Source organism: Balaenoptera borealis, assembly GCF_965194805.1.
Source record: "Balaenoptera borealis genome assembly, chromosome: 5".
NCBI classification, from domain to species: Eukaryota; Metazoa; Chordata; class Mammalia; order Artiodactyla; family Balaenopteridae; genus Balaenoptera; species Balaenoptera borealis.
In genome coordinates, this window is record NC_138862.1 from 6,707,565 (window position 1) to 6,719,935 (window position 12,371).

General features: G+C 44.7%; 2 long non-coding RNA genes across 2 annotated transcripts in view; one reads left to right on the forward strand and one right to left on the reverse strand.

Moving 5' to 3' along the window:
* Positions 1-12,371, reverse strand: part of LOC309629643 — a 545,666-nt gene that overhangs the window by 502,077 nt on the left and 31,218 nt on the right. The gene's annotated exons all lie outside the window — the stretch shown is intronic.
* LOC309629638 overlaps positions 1-12,371 on the forward strand; it is a 31,549-nt gene that overhangs the window by 8,368 nt on the left and 10,810 nt on the right. Inside the window, exon 2 of the long non-coding RNA XR_014245160.1 lies at positions 8,396-8,546. This is a non-coding gene — a long non-coding RNA (uncharacterized lncRNA). The remainder of the gene's footprint in view (positions 1-8,395; positions 8,547-12,371) is intronic.

The following is a 12,371-nucleotide window of genomic DNA, read 5'->3' on the forward strand; positions in this document are numbered from 1 at the left end:
TGACCTGTGACCCGTGATCTTTGATGTTACTGCTTATGACTCGCTGAAGGCTTAGATGATGGTTAGCATTTTTTAGCAATAAAGTATTTTTCAATTAAGATAAGTAATTTTTTTTTTAGACATAATGCTATGGCACACTTAATAGACTACAGCACAGTGTAAACATAACTTTTATATGCACTGGGAAACCGAAACATTTGTGTGGCTTGCTTTATTACGATATTTGCTTTATTTTGGTGGTCTGGAACTGAATTTGCAGTATCTTTGGGGTGTGCCCGTCTGTATGCACATACTTTAAAAAAAGAAAGAAAAAGCAGAGCAGGTAGGAAGGAGTGGGGCTATTGGGGGTGGGAGGGGATGGGCAGGTGGCAGTAGTCAATAGAGTGGTGGAATAGTGTCCTTGGGCTGCCATAACAAACAGGGTGACTTACAACAACAGCAGTTTATTCCCTCATAGTTCTGGAGGCAAGCAGTCCAAAATCCAGGGGTCCGCAGGGCCATGCTCCCTCCGAAGGCTCTAGGGAAACCTTGCCTCTTCCTTGTCTCTTTAAGCTCCTGGTGGCTCCAAGCAGTTCTGGTCTTGTGGCGACATCACTCTGATCTCTGCGTCTGTCTTCTTGGCTTTCTTCCCCTATGTGTCTCTCTGGGCATCAAATCTCCCTTTCGTCTTACACAGACACCAGTCATTGGTTTTAGGACCCACCTCAAATCCAGGACGATTTCATCTCGAGCTGCTTAACTAATTACATTTGCAGCAGCCTGATTTCCGACTACGGTCACATTCACAGGTTCCACGTGGTCATGGATTTTGGGGAGGGGAACTATTTGATCCACTACAGGGTAGGTCAGGATAAGCATCAATGAGAAAATAAGGTGGAGAGAAAGCTTAACGGAGGTGAGGGGCTGAGCCAGATAGCTCTCTGGGTTAAGTGTACTCCACGAGGAGGAGTCAGCCGGAACCGAGTCCCCGAGAGGCTGTGTGGCTGGGGCAGAGGCAGTGCTGGGGTGGGGAGCTGCAGAAGGACAGGCATCACGGAGGGTCCTGTGGACCATTATAAGGACTCTGCCTTTAACTCTGAGTGAACTGAGGGCGGAAGAGTGACACCAGGTGACCACAGGTGATGAGAACAGGAACAGGACCTGTCAGGAGGCTGGTGTGCGAATCAGGAGCGAGCTGAGGGTGGCCAAAGGGCCAAGACACTGAGAAATGCTTGGGTCCTGGATATGGTTTGAAGGATAGGCCAGCAGGGTTTCCTGTCTAATTAGAGGTGGAGGGGGGGAGCTTGGGGGTCGGGAGAGCGAGGGAAAGGAGAGTAGAGAACGACTCCAAGGCCCTTGGCCTGAGCAACCAGAAGGCTGAGGTTGGAGTCAAGGGACGTGGGGAGTGGTGGGGCAGTAAGTTTGGGTAAAAAGAGCTCAGCTTTTGGTGCACTGGTCGGGAGATGCAGGGGTTGAGTTATTGAGTTGGCTGGTGAATAAGCGAGTATGGAATTTGGGAGGGAGATCTGGGCTGGAGACCTAAATTGGTGGGTGGATGGCTTTTGTTCATTACTGGCTTTTCCCAGATGTTAGTATTTTGGACGACAGAAGGAAAAGGAGGGGGGTAGAGGATCGAGGAAGGAAGGGGAGTAAAGAGATGGCAGGGAAGGTAACTGGAGTTGGACAACCTCACACAGGGCCCATGACTGGGGTTTTATTGGCAGACGTGGTATGAAGGTGAGAAGAAAGGGCTTTGCAATCAGACAGACCTGAGCCTCTGTTTCCACAGCTGTGAAACAGGGATAATCATCATTGGCATCCAACCCTTGAAGACCCCGGTGTGAGTGAGAACAGAGGTAGAACACTTAGGTTCTGTTAAGACAATAAAAGTAGCTAACGTGTCATGGTTCTCACTATGGGCCAAACTCTGAGCACTTTGCCTGTGTTCACTCATTTACCCTCACAATAGCTACGAGGGAGGTTGATTATTCTTTCTATTTGGGAGCTGGTCATTCTGAGTCACAGAGAGGTTACGTGCCTGAGTTCACACAGCTGCTAAGAGGTGGTGCTGGTTTCTCTCAGGCCATCTGCTTCCAGCACCTACGTTCTTCACCTGCACTGCTTCTCTGCATGTGTGCTTGGCATGGACTAAACGCTCAAAAAGTACTCCTGTGTCAAGTCAGGGGCATAACTGCGAGTATCGGGAATTATTAAAACAAGGGGTCCTGGGACAGCCAAGCTGAGGGAGCGACTCCCATAGTTTTCTGCATTTCCCCCGTGTAGGTATGAAGCTGAAAGGAAATAAGCGTGAATGTCAGGCTAAGAGATGAGAAAGAGGGCTCATTCCGTTCTGCTGACTTAAAATGTTTCAGCAGATCAGCCTGGGGGCACTTTTCTTCATATCCTGTTACCTTTGGACAACGATTTTCTTTATTTCTCTTTTCCGGAATTGCCTGTCTCCCTTTGATTTTTAATCTTGTGTGTGTGTGTGGAGAAAAGAATCATGTAATATTTATTAAATAATTTAGTGTTCAACAGCCAAGGGCCTGGAAGGCAGGATTGGGGGGTGAGGGTCCCTCCGGCTCTGCCACAACCCTGCAGGTCCCAGGGCGTTTGCCCCCGAGGTCGGGGTTCCGGGTGTGCAGCTGCCCTGGGCTGTCGTGTGTGAGAAGGCACATGTGATATATGGGCGGTACCGCCCCCAGCAGAGAGACAGCAGGCGAGGCCGTGGTGCTCCCGAAGGTTTCCCGACCAAGGAACGGCTTTGAAGATCCATCTCACACTGATGGCCACAAACTGCCCTGGTGAGGGATCTGTATTGGAGATGAAGCTGATCAAAAACTTGTAGCAGACAAATGCGACGCCATGTCACTTTGTGAATGTCACAGGGCGGCCGAGGGGGGGCTGCCCTGCGACAACTATGCCTTGCTCCGGAACACATAATAATTGTTTGGGCTGTTTCCGAACCTCGGGGCTGGTGGAGGGTGATACTAAAATAGAGGCGAAAATATTAATATGCCACCGTTCCTAACATGCAGAAAAGAAATAAAAGGGACCCTATTCCCAGAGTCTCCTGGGGCCATTTATGGACATGGGCAATGCCCCCTGCTGCTTCTCTTTTTTTTTTCCCCCTCTAACAAAGTGTTGATATTCCTTTTATAAATAAGTTCTTCAATACAGAGGCATCAAACACAGCGACCTTATCAAAGACATGTAACAAGTATCAATAATTTACAAAAAATATGCACAATGTCCTTAAACACATGAAAAGAATCTCAAACTTGGTTCAAGTTAAGAGAGATGCAATTACAACCACACTAAGATACCATTTCTAAACTGATAGATTGGTAAATCCAAAGGTTTGTCAACACACTCAGTTGGTGAGGATGTGAAAACCGTGTCCTTTCCCACACTGCTCACAGGGATGCAAAATGGTATGATCACTGTAGTAGGCTTAATATTGGCTTCCAAAGATATCAGGCCCCAATCTCTGGAACCTCTGAATATTACCCTATATGGGAAAAGGGTCTTTGTAAATGCAATTAAATTAAGGATCTTGAAATGGGGAGGTTATCCTGCATTATCCAGGTAGGCCCTGAATGCAACCACAAATGTCTTATAAGAGAGCCTCTGCCTCTTTTCTTAAACGGTTCTAAACCACTGCCAAAGTAGCATCAACCACAAACCCCAGCTTATTTTTCTGAGAAGAAAGTCATAAAATCACTGGGAAGCAAATGGAAATTCAGAGAATTATAAAGAAGAAAATTAAAACCATACGCTCTTCTGTCACTGTTAACGTTTTGGCATATTTCCTTCCCAGGCTTTTCTCTATGTGTATGTGTTTTGATGGTGTTACAAAACTGGGTACATTTTTGTTTCTCACATTTTAAACTTATTATCTTGTGATTGCATTCAACTTTGAAAAAATGATTGTAATTAAAATCATCTTTATGAAAATGATTTTAATTGATCCCTATCATCATATTGTATCTTATGCTATCATAATTGATATTAACAGTTTAATACTGTTAGTCTGTTTCCAATTTTTTTCATAACCAGTTACACTGCAGTGAACACCCTGGCAAATAAATCTTGGTGCATAGCTCAGATTCCTTGCTTTGGATAGTGCTTCTTCAACTTTCCTTCCTAACCCTAAGGTGAATCTAATAGCAACTTTGAGGTCTTCATTTTTTTCTTAAAATGTTATATGAATTTTATCTTCTCTAGAGTGGACTGGCTTATTTTAATGTTAAAATAATGCTTTCAATTACTGATCACTTAAATGACCTCTTATAGCCTTACCCCCAAAGCCTTTCAGTACAACAGATGTCCCAGGAAGATGTGACCTGGGGACCCTGAGGCCTCAGTCTCAGCTGGTAAGCAGTCACACACCTCAGGGGACAAATGTGCACCAGACTGAGAAACAGACCTCAGCAGAGAGATGCAAAAATGGAATTGCAGGGTTAACGGGTGGGAACTTTTTAGAAGTTCTTGATTCATATTGCCATTAAAATAAATTCTACGTGTATAAAAGTTAAGTATAAAAAAGGAATCATAGAAGAGTTAGAAAATGTAGATGCATACTGACTGTTCTCAGGGTAAAGGATTTCCTAGATATAGAAGCAAAGATACAGCACAACGAAAAAATGAAAGGATTTAACTACATATCCAAAAATGACATCAATGAAATTAAAAGCTAAACAATAAACTAGGAATCTTTATTTGCTGTACATTTGTAACATATATGTATCTATATGTGTATATGTGTGTGTGAGAAGGAGCACCCATCTCTTTACTGAGGATCCCTTTCCACAGAAATTAAGCCAACAACACCCAACGGAAAAACGAGCACCAAACATACACAGATATTCACAAGAAGAGATAGAAATGACTAATACTCATAAGAAGAGCAGTCAACAACCTCACTAGCAATCACAGAAATGTTATTAATACAAAATGCCACCCTCAACTAATGTATTGGCAAAGATTTTTAAAAAGGCCAATGGGCAGGCCAGGCCGGGGCTGAATTCTCTACCCAGCATTCTCCTGTGCCTCTGCTCTGAGTGTAATAAGTTAGTCCTTGTCTCCTGCCCAAGCCTGGTGACTTCTGGCTGTGTTCCTCAGCTCCCGTTTTGCCCTGTCTCTGTTTCCCCCAAACCCAGGTAGAAACAACTTCACCTTCATTGAAACCTCTGTCACCTGTGTCTGTGACTCTCTTAGGTAGTATGAGCTATTGCACTTGATATTATTAATACTAAAAATAGCTATGGTTATCTTACAGCTTGGAAATAGATAGCATTATGTTATCGGATCTATTCAACACATACCTTTTGCGAGTCCGTGTCCTGTTCTGCGTGCTGGGCATGCTGCCGCAGACAGAACAGACCTGGTTCCCGTATGTCATGGTCGCCTGGTGGGGGACACAGATACTAAGCAACCAGATACGTAAAAGACTAAATGTACGGTTTCAGTAGGGGTGACCCCAAGAGAAAATTAAGAGGCAAGACAAGAGGGTAATGGGCCACGGAGGGGGGGCTCGGACGCATCTTAGCTCAAGGTGTGAGAGAAGCTGGCATTCGAGGCGAGACCTGAATGCAGGGAGGGGACACGTCATGGGAGAACCTGGAAAGTTCCTCCAGCAAAGGGAGCAGCTGTGCCAAGGCCCTGAGGCAGGAACAGGCTTGAGCAGTTCCAGGTGCAGGAGGGAGGCCAGTGGGGGCACCGGGAAGTGGTAGGAGGTGTGGGCAGGCAGGTGGCCAGAGCGGGAACACACAGGGAGGGCCAAGCGGGTCAGGGGGAAGCTCTGCCTTGTGCTCACAGGGGGAGGGGAAGACTCCAGACTGAGGACTTTAAGCTGAGGAATGTCATGTCCTAACTTACTTTTTATAAAAAATTGAGATAAAAGTCACATAAAATAAGATTCACTCTTCTATTTATTTTAAAGTGTATCATTCAGTGGTTTTCAGTATATTCATGATGTGCAGCTGTCTCCACCATCTAATTCCAGAACAATTCATCACTCCCAAAAGAAACTCCAAGCCCATCGAGCAATCACTCCTCACCTCTCCCTCCCCCCAGCCCCTGGCAAACAGTACTCTACTCTCTGTCCTTATGGATTTGCCTATTCTGGACGTTTCATATAAATGAGATCATACAATACAGGGTCCTCTGTGCCTGGCTTCTCTCACGGAGCACAATGTTGGCAAGGTTCATCCACATTGTAGCAGGTGTCAGAACCTCAGTCCTTCTGATGGCCGAATAATATTCCATGGTATGGATGGACCACGTTTTGTTTATCCAGCATCAGGGGATGGACATTTGGGTTGCTCCCACCTGACTGACTTTGTAAGAGGATCTCTCTGGGCCCAGAGCAGAGCAGGTGAGCAGGCAGGAGGCGGCAGGCATCACCCGAGCCATGCAGGTGAGGGATGACGCTGGGGCCCACAGGTGAGTGACGGCCGAGGGGGGAGGCTCAGCCAGTGAGGCAGAGCCTGTCTCCGCACGTTGTTTCTTTTTTTTCCTTAGCCTCTTCTGCTTTATTTATTTTTAACATCTTTATTGGAGTATAATTGCTTTACAATAGTGTGTTAGTTTCTGCTTTACAACAAAGTGAATCAGCTATATGTATACATATATCCCCATATCCCCTCTCTCTTGCATCTCCCTCCCACCCTCCCTATCCCACCCCTCTAGGTGGTCACAAAGCACTGAGCTGATCTCCCTGTGCTATGAGGCTGCTTCCCACTAGCTATCTATTTTACATTTGGTAGTGTATATATGTCCATGCCACTCTCTCACTTCGTCCCAGCTTACCCTTCCCCCTCCCCACGTCCTCAAGTCCATTCTCTACATCTGCATCTTTATTCCTGTCCTGCCCCTAGGTTCATCAGAACCATTTTTTTTTTTTTAGATTCCATATATATGTTAGCATACAGTATTGGTTTTTCTCTTTCTGACTTACTTCACTCTGTATGACAGACTCTAGGTCCATCCACCTCACTACAAATAACTCAATTTCGTTTCTTTTTTATGGCTGAGTAATATTCCATTGTATATACGTGCCACATCTTCTTTATCCATTCATCTGTCAATGGACACTTAGGTTGCTTCCATGTCCTGGCTATTGTAAATAGAGCTGCAATGAACATTTTGGTACATGACTCTTTTTGAATCACAAGTTTTTTTCTATCAGTGCCCTACCTGCTCTTTCTCAGTCCTCTGCAGGCTGGCTTCAGGAACTCGGTCATGGTTACTGTGAATGAGCATCCCCCCGACCCCCGCGGGATGTCCTTCCCCAGCGCTCCTCCACCTGGACCACGTCGACTTCCTGTGCTCTTTCTTTTGCACGAGGATTAACTGTTAAGTGGCATCTGGAGTGAGCTTGGCATCCTGCGCCAACCTGGAGACAGGTATTAATAACGATTTTCCTCTGTGAGGTGTAGAACCATCAAGTCAGGACAATGGGCCCCACGGAGAAACCTTCCAGAAGCGACCACATGCTGCTGCTGCAGACTGAGCCCCCGGGGCCCACGCTGCCCACCTCTGCGGGGAAAATAAGTGCACAGAACAATTTCTGAAATTAAGTGCCATCCGCTGGGTTATTTTAAACCAGAGAAGGAGAAAAGCCTCCTTCAACAGACAGAATGGACTGGATTTGATCCCATGTTTCCAGGGTCAATGCAAGTGCTTCGGGTCAATGCCACCCCTGCAGTGTGGCTCCGTGTTTTGTTACCAAGGGTGTCATCATCTAGTAAAAAAGAAAACATCATGTGTTGCGTGGGTGAGATGGCGTTAAGTCTGCAGCTCAGAGTAAAGCTTGGCAATTGCTGTTCTCAACATCCCTCTCTTTTCTAATTTTTAAAAACTTCCTTTTCTTTTTTACATTTTAAAAGAGTTCTTTTCATATTTCAAATGGAATACAAACTTATACAAAATTCAAAAATTACAAACAAAACCAGCAAAGGTTAGATTCTGTCACAGCACCGACACCAAGGAGCTGGGCTGTCCTCGCAGGTGTGCTCACGTTCTTATTGGTACGTGATGTTTTTCTCAGCTGCTCTGGGATCTGAGAGCTGGTTTGACTCCATCTGCACTTCCTCCGACTTTCGGCTCTGGCATTGCCTTAATTATGACTTGCTATCTACAAAGAGTGCAGAGAAGGACGGTGACAGAAGCAACAGGCTTGCCGTTGATGCTGTAACCGAGCAGGGCGCTGGCTAGCCTAAACTATTCACAGGATCCTCTCCAAACACTTTGAGCCGAGGGCTGATTGAAGCAAACGAGCAAAAGATACAGCAACACAGGGAAGGGCCCTGATGGGTCTTGGACCTCGGATCTATATATCTATATCTATATCTATATCTATATCTATATCTATATCTATATCTGTATCATCTATATCTATATCCTTCCCCAGAAACCCAGCTTCATGGAGACCCATTGACACTTCTGAGACACAATGGAATGCCTACCTCATCCTAACTGGAATCAGTAACTCAGAGCTGCCCTGGTCGTCATGTGTTTGGGTGGCCTTGTGAGGACGTCCTTCCATTCTCAGTTCCAGGCTGGTAAGTTTTCTCCAGATCCCCTTCCCTCACCTTTCCTATACTCTTTCCTGCATTTCTCCCCAGAATTTTTTCAGAAACTGAGAGATTCATCAAGTTGCCCAGGTGGCAAATCTGGATCAGAACCCCAGGCTCTCCACCTAGAGCCAAAGCTCTGAAACCCCCAGCAGGGCTCTTGGGAAAGTCGTGGATTTACAAGGAAAGGAGGGAATTCCCCGGCGGTCCAGCGGTAAAGAGGTCTCGCTTTCACTGCTGAGGGCCCGGGTTCGATCCCTGGTCGGGGAGCTAAGATCCCACAAGCCGCGCAGCACGGCCCCCACCCCCCAAAAAACAAAACAAAAACCCAGAAACAAAACAAAAACAAAACAAACAAAAAGAAAAAACAAGGAAAGGAATGAATGATGCTGTGAACAGGGATGGTTAGAGGTGGTCTCCCTGGGGAGGCGCCACTCTCCCCAGACGGAAGCCTCTGCCCAGGGAGGGGACCGCAGCTCTCTGGGACCCAGTGCAGGCGGCTCCCCTTCCCTCCGTCTCCGGGCAGCAGGAGTCTGCTCAGCGCTGCCCGGAAGAGCGTTTGCGGGGTTCTGAGATGAAGACCGTGCTTCTCAGAGCAAACTCCTCGGTTCGTTACTCCCAGAAGCAGAGATGACATATATTTCAGTGGGTCTAGCTGTACTGCACGTGCCTCTCTGTCTTGAATTTAAGGACGTACATCCTTACAAGCGAGCCAGGAAGGATGGTGGCAGGAAAGATGTGCTGGTTTGGGGATCACCTACTCGGTTCCTGTCCTGCATCTGCCTCTTCCAGATGGGGTGACCTCAGCCAAGCTGCTTGGCCCCCTGAAGCCCCAGTTTCCAGTTTGTAAGATGGGGCCAGTACTCTGGGAGTGACCATGAGGACCAAGGAAGGTAGTTCAATTCTCCTCCATACAGCACCTGGCTCCTATGACGCACTCAGGGACTGGCGATGTTTACTTGACATATTTACACTTCCTAACGTGGGTGGGTGTTAACCTCCCCTTTGCCGCATCTTCCAATGTTCCGGTCTCCACTTATCTGCCTGCATGAACCCTCCCTCGCCCCCTCCCAAACCACAGAGGTTTCCTCTCTTCCGTGGTCAGTTTAGTCCATTTTACTGCACCCCAAGAGCTCCCTGGGAGCTGGGACTCAGTGAGCTTCCTGAGTGTAAATATCGCTTCACCAAGAGCAGGAGGTGGCGGAGGTGGTGGCTCAGTGGTAGTTTAAGATGCTGGTGAGGGGACAGACGGGAGCCACATTTCTGCACTCAGATAGGCAGTGACGAGGCCACTTACTATTTTTCTTTTTAACTTCTATAGCTTTACCCAATACATCCCTCCATTTTTTTTTAAACATCTTTATTGGAGTATAATTGCTTTACAATAGTGTGTTAGTTGCTGCTGTATAACAAAGTGAATCAGCTATACGTATACATATACCCCCATATCTCCTCCATCTTGCATCTCCCTCCCACCCTCCCTATCCCACCCCTCTAGGTGGTCACAAAGCACCAAGCTGATCTCCCTGTGCTATGCGGCTGCTTCCCACTAGCTATCTAGTTTACATTTGGTAGTGTATATATGTCCATGCCACTCTCTCACTTCATCCCAGCTTACCCTTCCCCTTCCCCGTGTCCTTCACAATCTTTTTTTTTTTTTTAGATTCCATATATATGTGTTAGCATACGGTATTGGTTTCTCTCTTTCTGATTTAATTCACTCTGTATGACAGACTCTAGGTCCATCCACCTCACTACAAATAACTCAATTTCGTTTCTTTTTTATGGCTGAGTAATATTCCATTGTATATATGTGCCACATCTTCTTTATCCATTCATCTGTCAATGGACACTTAGGTTGATTCCATGTCCTGGCTATTGTAAATAGTGCTGCAATGAACATTGTGGTACATGTTTCTTTTTGAATTATGGTTTTCTCAGGGTATATGCCCAGTAGTGGTATTGCTGGGTCATATGGTAGTTCTATTTTTAGATTTTTAAGGAACCTCCATACTGTTCTCTATAGTGGCTGTATCAATTTACATTCCCACCAACAGTGCAAGAGGGTTCCCTTTTCTCCACATCCTCTCCAGCATTTATTGTTTGTAGATTTTTTTGATGATGGCCATTCTGACTGGTATCAATGAGGTGATACCTCATTGTAGTTTTGAGTTGCATTTCTCTAATGATTAGTGATGTTGAGCATCCTTTCATGTGTTTGTTGGCAATCTGTATATATTCTTTAGAGAAATGTCTATTTAGGTCTTCTGCCCATTTTTGGATTGGGTTGTTTGTTCTTTTGATATTGAGCTGCATGAGTTGCCTGTATATTTTGGAGATTAATCCTTTGTCAGTTGCTTCACTTGCAAATATTTTCTCCCATTCTGAGTGTTGTCTTTTCATCTCGTTATGGTTTCCTTTGCTGTGCAAAAGCTTTTAAGTTTCATTAGGTCCCATTTGTTTTTATTTCCATTTCTCTAGGAGGTGGGTCAAAAAGGATCTTGCTGTAATTTATGTCATAGAGTGCTCTGCCTATGTTTTCCTCTAAGAGTTTGATAGTGTCTGGCCTTACATTTAGGTCTTTAATCCATTTTGAGTTTATTTTTGTGTATGGTGTTAGGGAGTGTTCTAATTTCATTCTTTTACATGTAGCCATCCAGTTTTCCCAGCACCACTTACCGAAGAGGCTGTATATCTCCATTGTATACTCTTGCCTCCTTTATCAAAGATAAGGTGAGCATATGTGCGTGGGTTTATCTCTGAGCTTTCTATCCTGTTCCATTGATCTATATTTCTGTTTTTGTGCCAGTACCATCCTGTCTTGATTACTGTAGCTTTGTATTATAGTCTGAAGCCTGGGAGCCTGATTCCTCCAGCTCCGTTTTTCTTTCTCAAGATTGCTTTGACTATTCGGAGTCTTCTGTGTTTCCATACAAATTTTGAAATTTTTTGTTCTAGTTCTGTGAAAAATGCCATTGGTAGGTTTGATAAGGATTGTATTGAATCTGTAGATTGCTTTGGGTAGTATAGTCATTTTCACAATGTTGATTCTTCCAATCCAAGAACATGGTATATCTCTCCATCTGTTTGTATCATCTTTAATTTCTTTCATCAGTGTCTTATAGTTTTCTGAGTACAGGTCTTTTGTCTCCTTAGGTAGGTTTATTCCTGGGTATTTTATTCTTTTTGTTGCAATGGCAAATGGGAGTGTTTCCTTAATTTCTCTTTCAGATTTTTCATCATTAGTGTATAGGAATGCAAGAGATTCCTGTGCATTAATTTTGTATCCTGTTACTTTACCAGATTCATTGATTAGCTCTAGTAGTTTTCTGGTAGCATCTTTAGGATTCTCTATGCATAGTATCATGTCATCTCCAAACAGTGACAGTTTTCTTCTTCTTTTCTGATTTGGATTCCTTTTATTTCTTTTCTTCTCTGATTGCTGTGGCTAAAACTTCCAAAACTATGTTGAATAATAGTGGTGAGAGTGGGCAACCTTGTCTTGTTACTGATCTTGGTGGAAATGGTTTCAGTTTTTCACCATTGAGAACAATGTTGGCTGTGGGTTTGTCATATATGGCCCTTATTATGTTGAGGTAGGTTCCCTCTATGTCTACTTTCTGGAGAGTTTTTATCATAAATGGGTATTGAATTTTGTCGAAAGCTTTTTCGGCATCTATTGCGACGATCATATGGTTTTATTCTTCAATTTGTTAATATGGTGTATCACATTGATTGATTTGCATATATTGAAGAATCCTTGCATTCCTGGGATAAACCCCACTTGATCATGGTGTATGATCATTTTAATGT